The sequence below is a fragment of the Oncorhynchus masou genome, unplaced genomic scaffold (genome assembly GCF_036934945.1).
Source record: "Oncorhynchus masou masou isolate Uvic2021 unplaced genomic scaffold, UVic_Omas_1.1 unplaced_scaffold_1424, whole genome shotgun sequence".
Taxonomy (NCBI): domain Eukaryota; kingdom Metazoa; phylum Chordata; class Actinopteri; order Salmoniformes; family Salmonidae; genus Oncorhynchus; species Oncorhynchus masou.
The window spans coordinates 31,337-52,610 of NW_027004194.1; the positions used below are offsets into that span (position 1 = coordinate 31,337).

Genomic DNA, 21,274 nt, shown 5'->3' on the forward strand with positions numbered 1-21,274 from the left:
GTGCGTAAATGTCTGTGCGTAAATGTTGCAGATAGGCTATGGTATTATTGCTACTGGTGTTAAAACAGGCTACTACCGTCATTATCACGCTCAGCATGAATGCCATGATGTAGTCTATTTAGGTAGGCTGTGAATAGGTGGCAGGCAGCCCGACGGGGTTGGCTGCTGCACCACCGCTGTGTGTAGCCTGCCGTAGCCCCCCTGACTACAGTTGAAGTCTTTTCCCACATAGACCTATATAATTTCCTGACGAGGCGTTGTTTCTATCCACCATAAAGTATTCTCACCGAGCGAGGAGATGAGCCCGCTATTCTGCATGGAGGGAGGGAGAGCTCTCCTCCTCTGTCCTACTGCGCATTTCGCAATGATCTGGGTCTATTTGTTCTCTGGCAAAGCAAGAGGGGCTGGGAAACTCATTCGCTCTCTGTCGTTGGTAATTGTTTTTTTTCTCCTAACTGGTTGAAATCCGTCGTGAGTTCCTTCTTACAAGAAGAAGTAGGCTGAGATTCATACGGCGGCGCTGAATGAGAGAGAGAGAGAGAGAGAGAGAGAGAGAGAGAGAGACAGAGCGAGAGAGAGAGCGAGAGAGAGAGAGAGCGAGAGAGAGACAGAGCGAGAGAGAGAGACAGAGCGAGAGAGAGAGAGACAGAGCGAGAGAGAGAGGGAGAGCGAGAGAGACCAAGCGAAAGAGAGAGAGCGAGAGAGAGACAGCGATAGAGAGAGAGAGAGAGCGAGAGAGAGGGTGAGAGAGAGTCCTTTATATTGTAGATGTGGGAGCAGCTCTCAATATGAGCACACAGCTCGGAGGGTGAGGACCATCAGTAACAGCATCATCAGCACCAGCAGCAGCGGCAGCATCTGTCCCCGCGATGGATTGTGTTCTGTGCAACACTTTGTGTGCGCGGAGATGGAGTCCGTGAAGCCAGATAGATAACAATTAGGATAGCATATTAAACTCCAATACACCTGCTTGTGATTTAAACCGTGATTTCAATCTATCAGGAAAGTTGATTCCGGGCACTTTTATGATTCCGCGTCGCATTGCTACCGCTGGGCACTTCAACAGGGCTTCAGCTGTGCTCATCTCCGCGACATATTTCTGACTATTCTAAGTGGCAGCTATTAGACCTGACTGATGACACTCTGTTATCGGGATTTCGTTTCCCTTTTGCGCCCGGACCCCAACCAAACCTCATATTCTGATTCGGCAGAGTATGTCTTTGGAGGATAAGCTTGGCAGCAAGGGCTTATCATTCACTCCGATGGGGATAGAGGATAATAACATGAGGAACGGCAGAGGCCTGTCGGACCAATGGGCTGATAGCATGGTGGTTCGGCCCCGGACCACGGAGCGAAGCATCACCGTCCACAAGAAACTGGTCCTGGGGTTCGCTATCTCCATCCTCACCCTGATCGTCGTCACGGCCATCGCGGTTCTCCTCAGCGTCCGGTTCGAGGAGTGCGCGGGGAGAGCAGCTCACGAGGGGGCAATGGCTCGAACGCCAAGTTCAACGGGTCACGGGATGGGAACGGGAGCCACAAAGATGAAGAAGCCCAGCCGTGGCGACACCTCCGGTTACCGACATCTCTCCGGCCCCGGCACTACGACCTGCGTCTCTCAGTGTACATGGATAACTTTACCTTCTCCGGGGAAGTGAACATTGAATTCGAGTGTGTGAACTCTACCAAATTCATAGTGCTTCACACCGACCGCCTCGAGGTGGAGAAAGTGGCGGTTTACTCGGATAATAAAAAACCCGGTGTCATGAGAATCCACCGCCAATTCCATTACCCGGGAAACCAGGTTTATGTGATCGCTTTGCACAGGGAACTGAAGCCCATGAGGACGTATAAAGTCAACATTACTTTCGACGCTCAAATAGAAAGTGAACTCCTGGGATTTTTCCGCAGCTCATATATGCTGCAGGGAGAGAGAAGGTAACCATTTACATTTACAGTTACTCTATGCATCCACACCCCATGGCATGATGACGTGTGAGTTAGCGTTGTGTTTATAGCCTGTACAGTCCACTAACCTATAGCCTGTACAGTCCACTAACCTATAGCCTGTACAGTCCACTAACCTTATTTGCCCCCCCCAAATGAAACAGATTAGAGATTATATTACAAAGCAGCCTTTGCTTTTGAACACGTTTTGTGCTGACATGTCTGTCTCTCAACCCAAGTGCCTACTTCAAAGCAGCACGTGACGCTGTCAGCTGAACTCTTGAGTCCCACAGTAACACGCGCCCGTTTTGGGCTTCGAGCCCCTTTAAAACATGTAGTTTTGTATCCGCTGATAACCAACCATTAGTGTGTGTGATTAATGAGGGACTGCGCCTGTTCAACTCTGACACCCTCTGGTGGCATTTTTTTAATAAAAGCATTACATTGTCCAATAATACCCTTATAGAGTACATTTTGGTATCAAAACTATACATCCTACAAAAGATGTGAACAGCCCAGAGCAGTGTTTGTGAGACGGGGAAACAGTGTTTGTGAGATGGGGAAACGGCGTTTGTGAGACGGGGAAACGGTGTTTGTGAGACAGGGAAACAGTGTTTGTGAGACGGGGAAACAATGTTTGTGAGACGGGGAAACAGTGTTTGTGAGACAGGGAAACAATGTTTGTGAGACAGGGAAACGGCGTTTGTGAGACAGGGAAACAGCGTTTGTGAGACAGGGAAACGGTGTTTGTGAGACAGGGAAACGGTGTTTGTGAGACAGGGAAACAATGTTTGTGAGACGGGGAAACAGTGTTTGTGAGACAGGGAAACAATGTTTGTGAGACAGGGAAACAGTGTTTGTGAGACAGGGAAACAGTGTTTGTGAGACAGGGAAACGGTATTTGTGAGACAGGGAAACGGTATTTGTGAGACGGGGAAACAGTGTTTGTGAGACAGGGAAACGGTGTTTGTGAGACAGGGAAACAGTGTTTGTGAGACAGGGAAACAATGTTTGTGAGACAGGGAAACAGTGTTTGTGAGACAGGAAACGGTATTTGTGAGACGGGGAAACAGTGTTTGTGAGACAGGGAAACGGTGTTTGTGAGACAGGGAAACAGTGTTTGTGAGACAGGGAAACAGTGTTTGTGAGACAGGGAAACAGTGTTTGTGAGACAGGGAAACAGTGTTTGTGAGACAGTGAAACAGTGTTTGTGAGACAGGGAAACGGTGTTTGTGAGACAGGGAAACGGTGTTTGTGAGACAGGGAAACGGTGTTTGTGAGACAGGGAAACGGTGTTTGTGAGACAGGGAAACAGTGTTTGTGAGACAGTGAAACAGTGTTTGTGAGACAGGGAATCGGTGTTTGTGAGACAGGGAAACGGTGTTTGTGAGACGGGGAAACTGTGTTTGTGAGATACCGAAAACGGTTCTCCCCCAAAAAACGTTTGTAAATTCCAAACGGTTTGAAAACAAACTGTTATGACCCATCTATGAAGAGCATCTCACCAACACACACCGGTTTGGCTCTATGATGACGCACACAATCTACATAGACGACCATAGGAAATCCCAGGTCATAGTGTCTATAATACTGTAAGGGGTTAATCTAGAAGACCATAGTAAATCCCAGGTCATAGTGTCTATAATACTGTAAGGGGTTAATCTAGAAGACCATAGTAAATCCCAGGTCATAGTGTCTATAATACTGTAAGGGGTTAATCTAGAAGACCATAGGTTATCCCAGGTCATAGTGTCTATAATACTGTAAGGGGTTAATCTAGAAGACCATAGTAGATCCCAGGTCATAGTGTCTATAATACTGTAAGGGGTTAATCTAGAAGACCATAGTAAATCCCAGGTCATAGTGTCTATAATACTGTAAGGGGTTAATCTAGAAGACCATAGTAAATCCCAAGACATAGTGTCTATAATACTGTAAGGGTTAATCTAGAAGACCATAGTAAATCCCAGGACATAGTGTCTATAATACTGTAAGGGGTTAATCTAGAAGACCATAGTAAATCCCAGGTCATAGTGTCTATAATACTGTAAGGGGTTAATCTAGAAGACCATAGTAAATCCCAAGACATAGTGTCTATAATACTGTAAGGGGTTAATCTAGAAGACCATAGTAAATCCCAGGACATAGTGTCTATAATACTGTAAGGGGTTAATCTAGAAGACCATAGTAAATCCCAGGTCATAGTGTCTATAATACTGTAAGGGGTTAATCTAGAAGACCATAGTAAATCCCAGGACATAGTGTCTATAATACTCTAAGGGGTTAATCTAGAAGACCATAGGTTATCCCAGGTCATAGTGTCTATAATACTGTAAGGGGTTCATCTAGAAGACCATTGTAAATCCCAGAACATAGTGTCTATAATACTGTAAGGGGCTAATCTAGAAGACCATAGTAAATCCCAGGTCATAGTGTCTATAATACTGTAAGGGGTTAATCTAGAAGACCATAGTAAATCCCAGGTCATAGTGTCTATAATACTGTAAGGGGTTAATCTAGAAGACCATAGTAGATCCCAGGTCATAGTGTCTATAATACTGTAAGGGGTTAATCTAGAAGACCATAGGAAATCCCAGGTCATAGTGTCTATAACACTGTAAGGGGTTAATCTAGAAGACCATAGTAAATCCCAGGTCATAGTGTCTATAATACTGTAAGGGGTTAATCTAGAAGACCATAGTAAATCCCAGGTCATAGTGTCTATAATACTGTAAGGGGTTAATCTAGAAGACCATAGGAAATCCCAGATCATAGTGTCTATAATACTGTAAGGGGTTAATCTAGAAGACCATAGTAAATCCCAGGACATAGTGTCTATAATACTGTAAGGGGTTAATCTAGAAGACCATAGTAAATCCCAGGACATAGTGTCTATAATACTGTAAGGGGTTAATCTAGAAGACCATAGTAAATCCCAGGTCATAGTGTCTATAATACTGTAAGGGGTTAATCTAGAAGACCATAGTAAATCCCAGGTCATAGTGTCTATAATACTGTAAGGGGTTAATCTAGAAGACCATAGTAAATCCCAGATCATAGTGTCTATAATACTGTAAGGGGTTAATCTAGAAGACCATTGTAAATCCCAGGTCATAGTGTCTATAATACTGTAAGGGGTTAATCTAGAAGACCATAGTAAATCCCAGGTCATAGTGTCTATAATACTGTAAGGGGTTAATCTAGAAGACCATTGTAAATCCCAGGACATAGTGTCTATAATACTGTAATAAACTCACAATCTCCATACAGTTGTCACCGACTAGTTGGATACTAGTTTCCCACTGAGCAAACAATTTCTGTATTTACGGAATTATTATAAATTACATTTTATTACGTTTTTGCTCTGTGGAACTTTTTTTTCTCTCCAATTAAACTCACAAATGCAACTGTTTGTCAAATCGTTTTTGCCTTGGTTATCATGAATGCAACTGTTTGTCAAATCGTTTTGCCTTGGTTATCATGAATGCAACTGTTTGTCAAATCGTTTTTGCCTTGGTTATCATGAATGCAACTGTTTGTCAAATCGTTTTTGCCTTGGTTATCATGAATGCAACTGTTTGTCAAATCGTTTTTGCCTTGGTCATCATGAATGCAACTGTTTGTCAAATCGTTTTTGCCTTGGTTATCATGAATGCAACTTTTTGTCAAATCGTTTTTGCCTTGGTTATCATGAATGCAACTGTTTGTCAAATCGTTTTTGCCTTGGTCATCATGAATGCAACTGTTTGTCAAATCGTTTTTGCCTTGGTTATCATGAATGTAACTGTTTGTCAAATCGTTTTTGCCTTGGTTATCATGAATGCAACTGTTTGTCAAATCGTTCTTGCCTTGGTTATCATGAATGCAACTGTTTGTCAAATCGTTTTTGCCTTGGTCATCATGAATGCAACTGTTTGTCAAATCGTTTTTGCCTTGGTCATCATGAATGCAACTGTTTTGTCAAATCGTTTTTGCCTTGGTTATCATGAATGCAACTGTTTGTCAAATCGTTTTTGCCTTGGTCATCATGAATGCAACTGTTTGTCAAATCGTTTTTGCCTTGGTTATCATGAAAAACAAACATTGGTAAACACGCCAATGTGTTGTACTGTAAATATGAGGGCAGTCTAAGCAGATGAATGAAAGTAGTGAGTTTCTGCTTCTGAAGTTTCTGAACCAATGGAGTTATTAACTAAACAGAAGACAAGGAACCTATTTCAAGATAAACACTGACAAAATTTATATTTACATGTGTTACTTTTTATACTGCACCTCAATTGGCCTTTCATGCCCGATCACACAAGTTGAATTCAGTCCATCTACTCTTACTTCTGTTGAGTTCTACCAACATGTTTCCTAAATTGATATTTGCAAAGAAGTGCCTTAGTGAATGAGTCTGTTCGATCTACATCTGCAGTGTTAGTTTGCATGGAGTAACATAGGGAAGCCTAGTGGTTAGAGCGTTGGACTAGTAACCGGAAGGATGCAAGTTCAAACCCCGAGCTGACAATCTGTCATTCTGCTCCTGAACAGGCAGTTAACCCACTGTTCCTAGGCCGTCATTGAAAATAAGAATTTGTTCTTAACTGACTTGCCTGGTTAAATAAAGGTAAAATATATATATATATATTGGCATTGGCAGTCATTTCAGAGTAAATAACCAGTTAGGCGCTCTCAGCAGTGTAAGTCCTTCTGGGAGCCTCTGTCCAATATTCACAGTCAGTGGTCGAACACAAACCGTGACAACGTTGCAATCTGTTTTACTGGAAACATAATGCGTCATGGTGTAGTGTACCACGGCACCGTGTCCTCAGCCCCCACTCCATACGGCACCGTGTCCTCAGCCCCCACTCCATACAGCACCGTGTCCTCAGCCCCCACTCCATACAGCACCGTGTCCTCAGCCCCCACTCCATACAGCACCGTGTCCTCAGCCCCCACTCCATACAGCACCGTGTCCTCAGCCCCCACTCCATACGGCACCGTGTCCTCAGCCCCCACTCCATACGGCACCGTGTCCTCAGCCCCCACTCCATACGGCACCGTGTCCTCAGCCCCCACTCCATACGGCCACGTCGTCCTCAGCCCCCACTCCATACGGCACCGTGTCCTCAGCCCCCACTCCATACAGCACCGTGTCCTCAGCCCCCACTCCATACGGCACCGTGTCCTCAGCCCCCACTCCATACGACACCGTGTCCTCAGCCCCCACTCCATACGGCCACGTCGTCCTCAGCCCCCACTCCATACGGCACCGTGTCCTCAGCCCCCACTCCATACAGCACCGTGTCCTCAGCCCCCACTCCATACGGCACCGTGTCCTCAGCCCCCCACTCCATACGGCACCGTGTCCTCAGCCCCCACTCCATACGGCCACGTCGTCCTCAGCCCCCACTCCATACGGCACCGTGTCCTCAGCCCCCACTCCATACGGCACCGTGTCCTCAGCCCCCACTCCATACAGCACCGTGTCCTCAGCCCCCACTCCATACGGCACCGTGTCCTCAGCCCCCACTCCATACGGCACCGTGTCCTCAGCACCCACTCCATACGGCACCGTGTCCTCAGCCCCCACTCCATACGGCACCGTGTCCTCAGCCCCCACTCCATACGGCACCGTGTCCTCAGCCCCCACTCCATACGACACCGTGTCCTCAGCCCCCACTCCATACGGCCACGTCGTCCTCAGCCCCCACTCCATACGGCACCGTGTCCTCAGCCCCCACTCCATACGGCACCGTGTCCTCAGCCCCCACTCCATACGGCAGTGTATCTGCAGGCCTCAATCAACCAAGGTACCATGTTGGTCAGACAGTTATTCTATAAGCCCCGTGAGGCAAGACCTTGTTTCATTGGTCAGTCAGTTATTCTATAAGCTCCGTGAGGCAAGACCTTGTTCCATTGGTCAGTCAGTCATTCTATAAGCCCCGTGAGGCAAGACCTTGTTCCATTGGTCAGTCAGTTAGAAGGTCACACCCACACACACACACACACACACACACACACACACACACACACACACACACACACACACACACACACACACACACACACACACACACACACACACACACACACACACACACACACACACACACACAACATTGACTAGACCGCAGTCAGTCAATAGGCCAATGGGTGTGACAGTCTGTCCATGTACTGTAGATGCTGCCTCATGCATTTATCATGAACAGTGGAAGGGGGAGTGTGTGTCATTTACCAAGAGCAGTGGAAGGGGGAGTGTGTGTGTGTATATTAGCTTTAACTGACTTGTATCTGATGACTTGAACCACCAGCTTCTGTTCTGTGACACTTCAAAATAACAAAGAGCCCTATTCCCAATATAGTGCACTACTTTAGACCAGAGCCCTATTCCATATATAGTGCACTTCTTTAGACCAGGGCCCTATTCCCTATATAGTACACTACTTTAGACCTGAGCCCTATTCCCTATTTAGTGCACTACTTTAGACCAGGGCCCTATTCCCTATATAGTGCACTACTTTAGACCAGAGCCCTATTCCCTATACAGTGCACTACTTTAGACCAGGGCCCTATTCCCTATATAGTGCACTACTTTAGACCAGGGCCCTATTCCCTATATAGTGCACTACTTTAGACCAGAGCCCTATTCCCTATACAGTGCACTACTTTAGACCAGAGCCCTATTCCCTATATAGTGCACTACTTTAGACCAGAGCCCTATTCCCTATATAGTGCACTACTTTAGACCAGAGCACTATTCCCTATATAGTACCCTACTTTAGACCTGAGCCCTATTCCCTATATAGTGCACTACTTTAGACCAGAGCCCTAGTCCCTATATAGTGCACTGCTTTAGACCAGGGCCCTATTCCTTATATAGTGCACTACTTTAGACCAGAGCCCTATTCCCTATATAGTGCACTACTTTAGACCAGGGCCCTATTCCCTATATAGTGCACTACTTTAGACCAGAGCACTATTCCCTATATAGTACCCTACTTTAGACCTGAGCCCTATTCCCTATATAGTGCACTACTTTAGACCAGAGCCCTATTCCCTATATAGTGCACTGCTTTAGACCAGGGCCCTATTCCTTATATAGTGCACTACTTTAGACCAGAGCCCTATTCCCTATATAGTGCACTGCTTTAGACCAGGGCCCTAGTCCCTATATAGTTCACTCCTCTAGACCAGGATCCAAAGGGTCACTATTTCTAGAAATAGGGCGCCATTTTGTGAGTCACGCTGATCGTCAGTGTCATGTCAGGTTCCGGTCATCTGAACTCTGCGTATTGAACAACGGCTCCCAGCAGCAGGTCGGTCACACAGCCACACGCCGAACATCCAGCCTGGTAGATAAGTGACTTGGTGACTTGTACCGTAGGTTCAGCTGAGCGCTGCACCGGGGCAGCTGGATGGGGGGGCGTTAAAGGACATGACTTCAGTGATTTATAAATCAATGCAAATTACACATGATTGGATCGGCCGTGCACTACTTTAGACCAGAGCCCTATTCCCTATATAGTGCACTGCTTTAGACCAGAGCCCTATTCCCTATATTGTGCACTACTTTAGACCAGAATCCTATTCCCTATATAGTACACTACTTTAGACCAGAGCCCTATTCCCTATATAGTACACTACTTTAGACCAGAGCCCTATTCCCTATATAGTGCACTACTTTAGACCAGAGCCCTATTCCCTATATAGTGCACTACTTTAGACCATTCCCTATATAGTGCACTACTTTAGACCATTCCCTATACAGTGCACTACTTTAGACCAGAGCCCTATACAGTTGTGCACTACTTTATAGGGAATAGTGTGCCTTCTGGGACTCAGACAGAGAACGTGTTTCAGAACAGAGGTACAGGACAGGACATTAGGTTTTAGTACTGTAACAAATAGTTTTCATAACAGCCATCGTAATATTGGATAAATATTGATTGATCTTTATATAGAGCTTTTGCATTCCAGATGGACGCTCAAAGCGTTTTATAGTGTAAGAGAGGGGGACATTAGCCTGAGTGCTAGTCTGTTTGTGTTATCATGCCAACTCCCTATCACAACTCCCTGTCACAACTCCCTGTCACAACTCCCTGTCACAGCTCCCTGTCACAACTCCCTATCACAACTCCCTGTCACAGCTCCCTATCACAACTCCCTGTCACAGCTCCCTATCACAACTCCCTGTCACAACTCCCTGTCACAACTCCCTATCACAACTCCCTGTCACAACTCCCTGTCACAGCTCCCTGTCACAACTCCCTGTCACAACTCCCTGTCACAGCTCCCTGTCACAGCTCCCTATCACAACTCCCTATCACAGCTCCCTGTCACAGCACCCTGTCACAGCTCCCTGTCACAGCTCCCTGTCACAGCTCCCTGTCACAGCTCCCTGTCACAACTCCCTATCACAACTCCCTGTCACAACTCCCTGTCACAACTCCCTGTCACAACTCCCTATCACAACTCCCTGTCACAACTCCCTGTCACAACTCCCTGTCACAACTCCCTGTCACAGCTCCCTATCACAACTCCCTATCACAACTCCCTGTCACAGCTCCCTGTCACAACTCCCTGTCACAGCTCCCTGTCACAACTCCCTATCACAGCTCCCTGTCACAACTCCCTGTCACAGCTCCCTGTCACAGCTCCTTGTCACAGCTCCCTGTCACAACTCCCTGTCACAGCTCCTTGTCACAGCTCCCTGTCACAACTCCCTGTCACAGCTCCCTGTCACAGCTCCCTATCACAGCTCCCTGTCACAACTCCCTGTCACAACTCCCTGTCACAACTCCCTGTCACAGCTCCCTATCACAGCTCCCTGTCACAACTCCCTATCACAGCTCCCTGTCACAGCTCCCTGTCACAACTCCTTGTCACAACTCCCTGTCACAACTCCCTGTCACAACTCCCTGTCACAACTCCCTGTCACAGCTCCCTATCACAACTCCCTATCACAGCTCCTTGTCACAGCTCCCTATCACAACTCCCTGTCACAGATCCCTGTCATGTCATGTTTAGCTTGACAATCGATGGAGTTGTCGAGAGCACAAACAGATGTGTGATCAGGCTAAGTGAACTCAACGTGCTGTAGGTGGTTAGTTCCCATCCCTGTCCATGCCCACTGATACTCTACTTCACCCGGACTGTCTTGTCTAGTGAGCCAGAGGTCTTTCTTTACTGTAGGAGAAAATAGTGTTTCCTCCGCAGCGTGCAGGCGTTTCCCAGACATAGCCTAGCGAAGCTGGAGATGGTCCAGCCAGGTTCTGTCGGGTTTAGCATCATCCCAAACACACATGTACTAATACCTCCTTCGATCCGCTGCCTCCCCCTGCCTCCTCATGTCTCCCGCTGCCTCCCCCCTGCCTCACCCTGCCTCCTCATGTCTCCCGCTGCCTCCCCCCCTGCCTCACCCTGCCTCCTCCTGCCTTCCCCTTCCTCACCCTGCCTCCTCCTGCCTTCCCCTTCCTCACCCTGCCTCCCCTCTCCTGTCATCTCTACAATAACAATAGCCTGCTGGGCCTTTCAGCCTCTGACAATCTCTCTCTCTCTACCTCTCTCTACCTCTACCTCTCTCTACCTCTACCTCTCTCTACCTCTACCTCTCTACCTCTCTACCTCTCTACCTCTCTCTACCTCTCTCTACCTCTCTCTACCTCTACCTCTCTCTCTCTACCTCTCTACCTCTACCTCTCTACCTCTACCTCTCTACCTCTCTCTACCTCTACTTCTACCTCTCTCTACCCCTCAACTGCCTGTGAGTATTGGGCCTGGTTTTTCTCTGATTTGAAGGGTTTAAGGAGTGAAAGCCAAAACCTGATACAAACTTTGCTTTTCCTTTGAAAAAGTTGGAGACATGTGGTTCTCTTGGCTTTCAGCCACAGAGCAGCACTCCAAGGAGGTGGGAAGATGGCTGGCAACTGATAGAATGGAGAAATGGAGGGATGGAGGGATGATGGAGGGATGGAGGGAGGAGGGAGGGATGGAGGGATGGAGGGAGGAGGGAGGGATGGAGGGAGGAGGGAGGGATGGAGGAGGGAGGAGGGAGGGATGGAGGGAGGAGGGAGGGATGGAGGGATGATGGAGGGATGGAGGGAGGGATGGAGGGAGGAGGGAGGGATGGAGGAGGGAGGAGGGGAGGGAGGGATGGAGGGATGGAGGGAGGAGGGAGGGAGAAATGGAGGGATGGAGGGATGATGGAGGGATGGAGGGAGGAGGGAGGGATGGAGGGAGGAGGGAGGGAGAAATGGAGGGATGGAGGGATGATGGAGGGATGGAGGGAGGAGGGAGGAGGGAGGGATGGAGTGATGATGGAGGGATGGAGGGGGGAGGGAGGGAGAAATGGAGGGATGGAGGGAAGGAGTGATCATAGGATGTAGGGAATGGAGGGATCAAGGGAATGAGAAATGGAGGGAGGAGGTGAAGGAGTGATCATAGGATGTAGGGAATGGAGGGATCAAGGGAATGAGAAATGGAGGGAGGAGGTGAAGGAGTGATCATAGGATGTAGGGAATGGAGGGATCAAGGGAATGAGAAATGGAGAGAGGGCTAATGGAGATGGAGCTTAATTGCCTTTTTTAATTGATATTGAGATGATTGTTCAGGCAGCGTGAGACCAAGATTAGCTTAGTCATTGAAACAACGACATGTTTATGTCAGGGAATACATTTATGCTGTGTCTCCATTCTATATGACTTCTTCCCAAGGGTCTGTGTAGGATCATAATCTGCTCTGTACATTCATGAGTTATGAGAAGAGAGTTCCGTTATACCAGAGTTAAGACAGTATATAGCAGAGTACTGATATATCAGTGTTTAGACAGTATATAGTAGAGTACTGATATATAGTATATAGTAGAGTACTGATATATCAGCGTTTAGACAGTATATAGTAGAGGACTGATATATAGTATATAGTATATAGTAGAGGACTGATATATCAGTGTTTAGACAGTATATAGTAGAGGACTGGTATATCAGTGTTTAGACAGTATATAGTAGAGGACTGATATATCAGCGTTTAGACAGTATGTAGTAGAGGACTGATATATAGTATATAGTAGAGTAGTGATATATAGTATATAGTAGAGTACTGATTTATCAGAGTTTAGACAGTATGTAATAGAGGACTGGTATATCAGTGTTTAGACAGTATATAGTAGAGGACTGATATATAGTATATAGTATATAGTAGAGGACTGATATATAGTATATAGTATATAGTAGAGTACTGATTTATCAGCGTTTAGACAGTATATAGTAGAGGACTGATATATCAGCGTTTAGACAGTATGTAGTAGAGGACTGGTATATCAGTGTTTAGACAGTATATAGTAGAGGACTGATATATAGTATATAGTAGAGTAGTGATATATAGTATATAGTAGAGTACTGATTTATCAGCGTTTAGACAGTATATAGTAGAGGACTGTTATATCAGCGTTTAGACAGTATATAGTAGAGGACTGATATATCAGCGTTTAGACAGTATATAGTAGAGGACTGATATATAGTATATAGTATATAGTAGAGTACTGATTTATCAGCGTTTAGACAGTATATAGTAGAGTACTGATATATCAGCGTTTAGACAGTATGTAGTAGAGGACTGGTATATCAGTGTTTAGACAGTATATAGTAGAGGACTGATATATAGTATATAGTAGAGTAGTGATATATAGTATATAGTAGAGTACTGATTTATCAGCGTTTAGACAGTATATAGTAGAGTACTGATATATCAGCGTTTAGACAGTATATAGTAGAGGACTGATATATCAGCGTTTAGACAGTATATAGTAGAGTACTGATATATCAGCATTTAGACAGTATGTAGTAGAGGACTGATATATAGTATATAGTATATAGTAGAGTACTGATATATAGTATATAGTAGAGTACTGATTTATCAGCGTTTAGACAGTATATAGTAGAGGACTGATATATCAGCGTTTAGACAGTATATAGTAGAGGACTGATATATCAGCGTTTAGACAGTATATAATAGAGGACTGGTATATCAGTGTTTAGACAGTATATAGTAGAGGACTGATATATAGTATATAGTATATAGTAGAGTACTGATTTATCAGCGTTTAGACAGTATATTGTAGAGGACTGTTATATCAGAGTTTAGACAGTATATTGTAGAGGACTGATATATCAGTGTTTAGACAGTATATAGTAGAGGACTGATATATCAGCGTTTAGACAGTATATAGTAGAGGACTGATATATCAGAGTTTAGACAGTATATAGTAGAGGACTGATATATAGTATATAGTAGAGTACTGATTTATCAGCGTTTAGACAGTATATAGTAGAGGACTGTTACATCAGAGTTTAGAAAGTATATAGTAGAGTACTGTTATATCAGCGTTTAGACAGTATATAGTAGAGGACTGATATATAGTATATAGTAGAGGACTGATTTATCAGCGTTTAGACAGTATATAGTAGAGTACTGTTATATCAGCGTATAGACAGTATATAGTAGAGGACTGATTTATCAGCATTTAGACAGTATATAGTAGAGGACTGATATATAGTATATAGTAGAGTACTGATATATCAGCGTTTAGACAGTATATAGTAGAGTACTGATATATCAGTGTTTAGACAGTATATAGTAGAGGACTGATCTATCAGCGTTTAGACAGTATATAGTGGAGGACTGATATATAGTATATAGTATATAGTAGAGTACTGTTATATCAGAGTTTAGACAGTATATAGTAGAGTACTGATATATAGTATATAGTATATAGTAGAGGACTGGTATATAGTATATAGTATATAGTAGAGGACTGATATATAGTATATAGTATATAGTAGAGTACTGATATATAGTATATAGTATATAGTAGAGGACTGATATATCAGCGTTTAGACAGTATATAGTAGAGGACTGATATATAGTATATAGTATATAGTAGAGTACTGATTTATCAGCGTTTAGACAGTATATAGTAGAGTACTGATATATAGTATATAGTAGAGTACTGATATATCAGTGTTTAGACAGTATATAGTAGAGGACTGTTATATCAGAGTTTAGACAGTATATAGCAGAGTACTGATATATCAGTGTTTAGACAGTATATAGTAGAGTACTGATATATCAGAGTTTAGACAGTATATAGTAGAGTACTGATATATCAGAGTTTAGACAGTATATAGTAGAGGACTGTTATATCAGAGTTTAGACAGTATATAATAGAGTACTGATATATAGTATATAGTATATAGTAGAGTACTGTTATATCAGAGTTTAGACAGTATATAGTAGAGGACTGATATATAGTATATAGTATAGTACTGATATATCAGTGTTTAGACAGTATATAGTAGAGTACTGATATATAGTATATAGTATATAGTAGAGTACTGTTATATCAGAGTTTAGACAGTATATAGTAGAGTACTGATATATAGTATATAGTAGAGTACTGTTATATCAGAGTTTAGACAGTATATAGTAGAGGACTGTTATATCAGAGTTAAGACAGTATATAGTAGAGTACTGATATATAGTATATAGTAGAGTACTGTCATATCAGCGTTTAGACAGTATATAGTAGAGTACTGATATATAGTATATAGTATATAGTAGAGTACTGATATATCAGTGTTTGGACAGTATGTGGTAGAGTTCTGATATATAGTATATAGTAGAGTACTGATATATAGTATATAGTATATAGTAGAGTACTGATATATCAGTGTTTGGACAGTATGTGGTAGAGTTCTGATATATAGTATATAGTAGAGTACTGATATATAGTATATAGTATATAGTAGAGTACTGATATATCAGTGTTTGGACAGTATGTGGTAGAGTTCTGATATATAGTATATAGTAGAGTACTGATATATAGTATATAGTATATAGTAGAGTACTGATATATCAGTGTTTGGACAGTATGTCGTAGAGGACTGATATATAGTTTATAGTATATAGTAGAGTACTGATATATCAATGTTTAGACAGTATGTGGTAGAGTTCTGATATATAGTATATAGTAGAGTACTGATATATAGTATATAGTATATAGTAGAGTACTGATATATCAGTGTTTGGACAGTATGTAGTAGAGGACTGATATATAGTATATCGTATATAGTAGAGTACTGATATATCAGAGTTTAGACAGTATATAGTAGAGTAGTGATATATAGTATATAGTATATAGTAGAGTACTGATATATCAGTGTTTAGACAGTATGTAGTAGAGGACTGATATATCAGTGTTTAGACAGTATATAGTAGAGGACTGATATATCAGCGTTTAGACAGTATATAGTAGAGGACTGATATATCAGCGTTTAGACAGTATATAGTAGAGTACTGATATATCAGTGTTTAGACAGTATATAGTAGAGGACTGATATATCAGCGTTTAAACAGTATATAGTAGAGGACTGATATATAGTATATAGTATATAGTAGAGTACTGATTTATCAGTGTTTAGACAGTATGTAGTAGAGGACTGATATATCAGCGTTTAGACAGTATGTAGTAGAGGACTGATATATAGTATATAGTAGAGTACTGATATATCAGTGTTTAGACAGTATGTAGTAGAGGACTGATATATCAGCGTTTAGACAGTATATAGTAGAGTACTGATATATCAGTGTTTAGACAGTATATAGTAGAGTACTGATTTATCAGTGTTTAGACAGTATGTAGTAGAGGACTGATATATAGTATATAGTATATAGTAGAGTACTGATTTATCAGTGTTTAGACAGTATGTAGTAGAGGACTGATATATCAGCGTTTAGACAGTATATAGTAGAGTACTGATATATCAGTGTTTAGACAGTATGTAGTAGAGGACTGATATATCAGTGTTTAGACAGTATATAGTAGAGTACTGTTATATCAGTGTTTAGACAGTATGTAGTAGAGGACTGATATATCAGTGTTTAGACAGTATATAGTAGAGTACTGTTATATCAGTGTTTAGACAGTATGTAGTAGAGGACTGATATATCAGCGTTTAGACAGTATATAGTAGAGTACTGTTATATCAGCGTTTAGACAGTATATAGTAGAGGACTGATATATAGTATATAGTATATAGTAGAGGACTGATATATCAGCGTTTAGACAGTATATAATAGAGGACTGATATATAGTATATAGTATATAGTAGAGTACTGATTTATCAGCGTTTAGACAGTATGTAGTAGAGGACTGATATATCAGTGTTTAGACAGTATGTAGTAGAGGACTGATATATCAGTGTTTAGACAGTATGTAGTAGAGGACATGATGCTGTTCTTTTCCCTGGTCAAGGTGTTGCCATTTATTTAGTTGATCGTTTCTATTGTGTCTCTTCGTCCCTCGTCCTTTCATTCGTAGTATTTATCTCCAGTGCTTTTTCAATAAAGAGGCCATCCCATTGATAAACATCCCCTCTATGACCAGCTAATAACTGCCCAGCTTTACTGTCTGACAGGACACCGATCCCTTGCTTTGTGTGTGTATTTGTTAAATAAAGTTAAATAAAGGTTAAATAAAATGTGTGTATGTGTGTGTGTGTACGTACATGTGTGTGTGAATGTGTGTATCTTTGAGTGTGCTTGGCTGTGTCTGTGTGTATGTGTGTGTTAGGCAGCGTTTACACAGGCAGCCCAATTCTGATCTCTTTTTTTATTTTTTATTTTTTTTACAAATTGTTTTTTTTTGAGCTTTGAAAAAAAATAGGTCTGATGTGAAATGATTAGATGTGATTGGTCAAAAGATCTAATAGTGAAAAAAGATCAGAATTGGGCTGCCTGTTTAAACGCTGTCTGATGACGGACCGATCCCTCAGTGTTAACAGTGCTGAACCAGATTCACCACCAGATTTCCAATCAGCCTGTCAGTTATCAGGCTCCTACTGATTCTGATAGCCCTTTAAATGTCACCGTGGGAGGGCCAAACGCCCCCTGAAGGACCTCTCCCCCCTCTCTCCCCCCTCTCTCCATCCTCTCTCAACCTGTTCCTAGCTGTCACGTCCATTAGGTAAAGAAACTGTGGATTACGGTGTTATGGTTGGACTACCCAGGTTAATCCTCAAGGCTAAACAGAGGGCTGTTCAGCCAGTCATTCAGTCAGCCAGTCAGCCAGTGATTCAGTCAGCCAGTCAGCCAGTGATTCAGTCAGCAAGTCAATCTGTCATTCAGTCAGCCAGTTATTCAGTCAGCAAGTCAGCCAGTGATTCAGTCAGCAAGTCAATCTGTCATTCAGTCAGCCAGTTATTCAGTCAGCAAGTCAGCCAGTGATTCAGTCAGCAAGTCAATCTGTCATTCAGTCAGCCAGTTATTCAGTCAGCAAGTCAGCCAGTGATTCAGTCAGCAAGTCAATCTGTCATTCAGTCAGCCAGTTATTCAGTCAGCAAGTCAGCCAGTGATTCAGTCAGCAAGTCAATCTGTCATTCAGTCAGCCAGTTATTCAGTCAGCAAGTCAATCTGTCATTCAGTCAGCCAGTCAGCCAGTCAATCTGTCATTCGGTCAGCCAGTCAGCCAGTCAATTTGTCATTCAGTCAGCCAGTCAGCAAGTCAGCCAGTCAACCGGTCAACCAGTCAGCCAGTCAGCCAGTCAACCAGTCAACCAGTCAGCCAGTCAGCCAGTCAATCTGTCATTCAGTCAGCCAGTCAGCCAGTCAACCAGTCAGCCAGTCAGCCAGTCAATCTGTCATTCAGTCAGCCAGTCAGCCAGTCAATCTGTCATTCGGTCAGCCAGTCAGCCAGTCAACCAGTCAGCCAGTCAGCCAGTCAATCTGTCATTCAGTCAGCCAGTCATTGTCAGCCAGTCAACCAGTCAACCAGTCAGCCAGTCAGCCAGTCAACCAGTCAGCCAGTCAGCCAGTCAATCTGTCATTCAGTCAGCCAGTCATTGTCAGCCAGTCAACCAGTCAGCCAGTCAGCCAGTCAGCCAGTCAATCTGTCATTCGGTCAGCCAGTCAGCTAGTCAGCCAGTCAACCGGTCAACCAGTCAACCAGTCAGCCAGTCAGCCAGTCAATTTGTCATTCAGTCAGCCAGTCAGCTAGTCAGCCAGTCAACCGGTCAACCAGTCAACCAGTCAGCCAGTCAGCCAGTCAACCAGTCAGCCAGCCAGCCAGTCAATCTGTCATTCAGTCAGCCAGTCATTGTCAGCCAGTCAACCAGTCAGCCAGTCAGCCAGTCAGCCAGTCAGCCAGTCAATCTGTCATTCAGTCAGCCAGTCATTGTCAGCCAGTCATTGTCAGCCAGTCAGCCAGTCAACCAGTCAGCCAGTCAACCATTCAACCAGTCAGCCAGTCATTGTCAGCCAGTCAGCCAGTCAGCCAGTCAGCGAGTCAGCCCAACCTCAGCATTGTATAAACAAACAGACAACAGCCTGGTTGTAGTACACTATATAGGGAATAGGGCTCTGGTCTAAAGTAGTGTACTATATAGGGAATAGGGCTCTGGTCTAAAGTAGTACACTATATAGGGAATAGGGCTCTGGTCTAAAGTAGTGCACTATATAGGGAATAGGGCTCTGGTCTAAAGTAGTACACTATATAGGGAATAGGGCTCTGGTCTAAAGTAGTGCACTATATAGGGAATAGGGCTCTGGTCTAAAGTAGTACACTATATAGGGAATAGGGCTCTGGTCTAAAGTAGTACACTATATAGGGAATAGGACTCTGGTCTAAAGTAGTGCTCTATATAGGGAATAGGACTCTGGTTTAAAGTAGTACACTATATAGGGAATAGGGCTCTGGTCTAATGTAGTACATTATATAGGGAATAGGGCTCTGATCTAAAGTAGTGCTCTATATAGGGAATAGGGCTCTGGTTTAAAGTAGTGCACTACATAGGGAATAGGGTGCCATTTGGGATGCTTGCTGAGTCAGAGCCTTCAGTCACACAGGAATACATTAGAGAGGCTCTATGATGAAAGCAGGCCAGCACTCAGGGTTTAGGGAGAGAGATGCTTGCTGGTCTCTCTTTATATCCCTGACGTCCATAGCAGAGGATGGACTGATGAAAGAGAGGATGCAGGGATGAAAAAGAGGTCTGGTCCCTGTAGAGGTAAAGGCCAGGTCTCCTCCCCCTCCCTCCTTCCTCCTCCTCCTCCTCCTCCTCCCCCTCACTCCTTCCTCCTCCTCCTCCTCCTCCCCCTCCTCCTCTCCTCAGTGGTTTGAGATGCTTTGATACTCTGTAATCCAGCTGTCTGGTTATTAAACCGTGTGTTGGATGATGTTGGAAATCAGTGCTTCAATCACTGACATCAATAACATCACTAACATCATGACTGCGGATTAGTTAACTCAGAGCCCCCCCCCCCCCTCCTTAACTTCCTATTCCAACCACACACACAGACACACACACACTCAGACACACACTCAGACACACACTCAGACACACACTCAGACACACACTCAGACACACACTCAGACACACACTCAGACACACACACCACACACACACACACACAATCCCCAAACTCCTCACCCCCTGCCAATCTAACTGAGAGGAGAGGCTCTCTTCACCCCCCTGCCAATCTAACTGAGAGGAGAGGCTCTCCTCACCCCCTGCCAATCTAACTGAGAGGAGAGGCTCTCTTCACCCCCTGCCAATCTAACTGAGAGGAGAGGCTCTCCTCACCCCCTGCCAATCTAACTGAGAGGAGAGGCTCTCCTCACCCCCCTGCCAATCTAACTGAGAGGAGAGGCTCTCCTCACCCCCTGCCAATTTAACTGAGAGGAGAGGCTCTCCTCACCCCCTGCCAATCTAACTGAGAGGAGAGGCTCTCCTCACCCCCTGCCAATCTAACTGAGAGGAGAGGCTCTCCTCACCCCCTGTCAATCTAACTGAGAGGAGAGGCTCTCCTCACCCCCTGCCAATCTAACTGAGAGGAGAGGCTCTCCTCACCCCCTGCCAATCTAACTGAGAGGAGAGGCTCTCCTCACCCCCTGCCAATCTAACTGAGAGGAGAGGCTCTCCTCACCCCCTGCCAATCTAACTGAGAGGAGAGGCTCTCCTCACCCCCTGCCAATCTAACTGAGAGGAGAGGCTCTCCTCACCCCCTGCCAATCTAACTGAGAAGAGAGGCTCTCCTCACCCCCTGCCAATCTAACTGAGAGGAGAGGCTCTCCTCACCCCCCTGCCAATCTAACTGAGAGGAGAGGCTCTCCCTCACCCCCCTGCCAATCTAACTGAGAGGAGAGGCTCCCCTCACCCCCTGCCAATCTAACTGAGAGGAGAGGCTCCCCTCACCCCCTGCCAATCTGAGAGGAGAGGCTCTCCCTCACCCCCTGCCAATCTAACTGAGAGGAGAGGCTCTCCTCACCCCCTGCCAATCTAACTGAGAG

General features: G+C 44.3%; 1 pseudogene; it reads left to right on the forward strand.

The window, feature by feature from the left end:
• The first annotated feature begins 775 nt into the window (after positions 1 to 775).
• The window catches only part of LOC135530798 (thyrotropin-releasing hormone-degrading ectoenzyme-like), a 50,315-nt pseudogene continuing 29,816 nt past the window's right edge, over positions 776 to 21,274 (forward strand).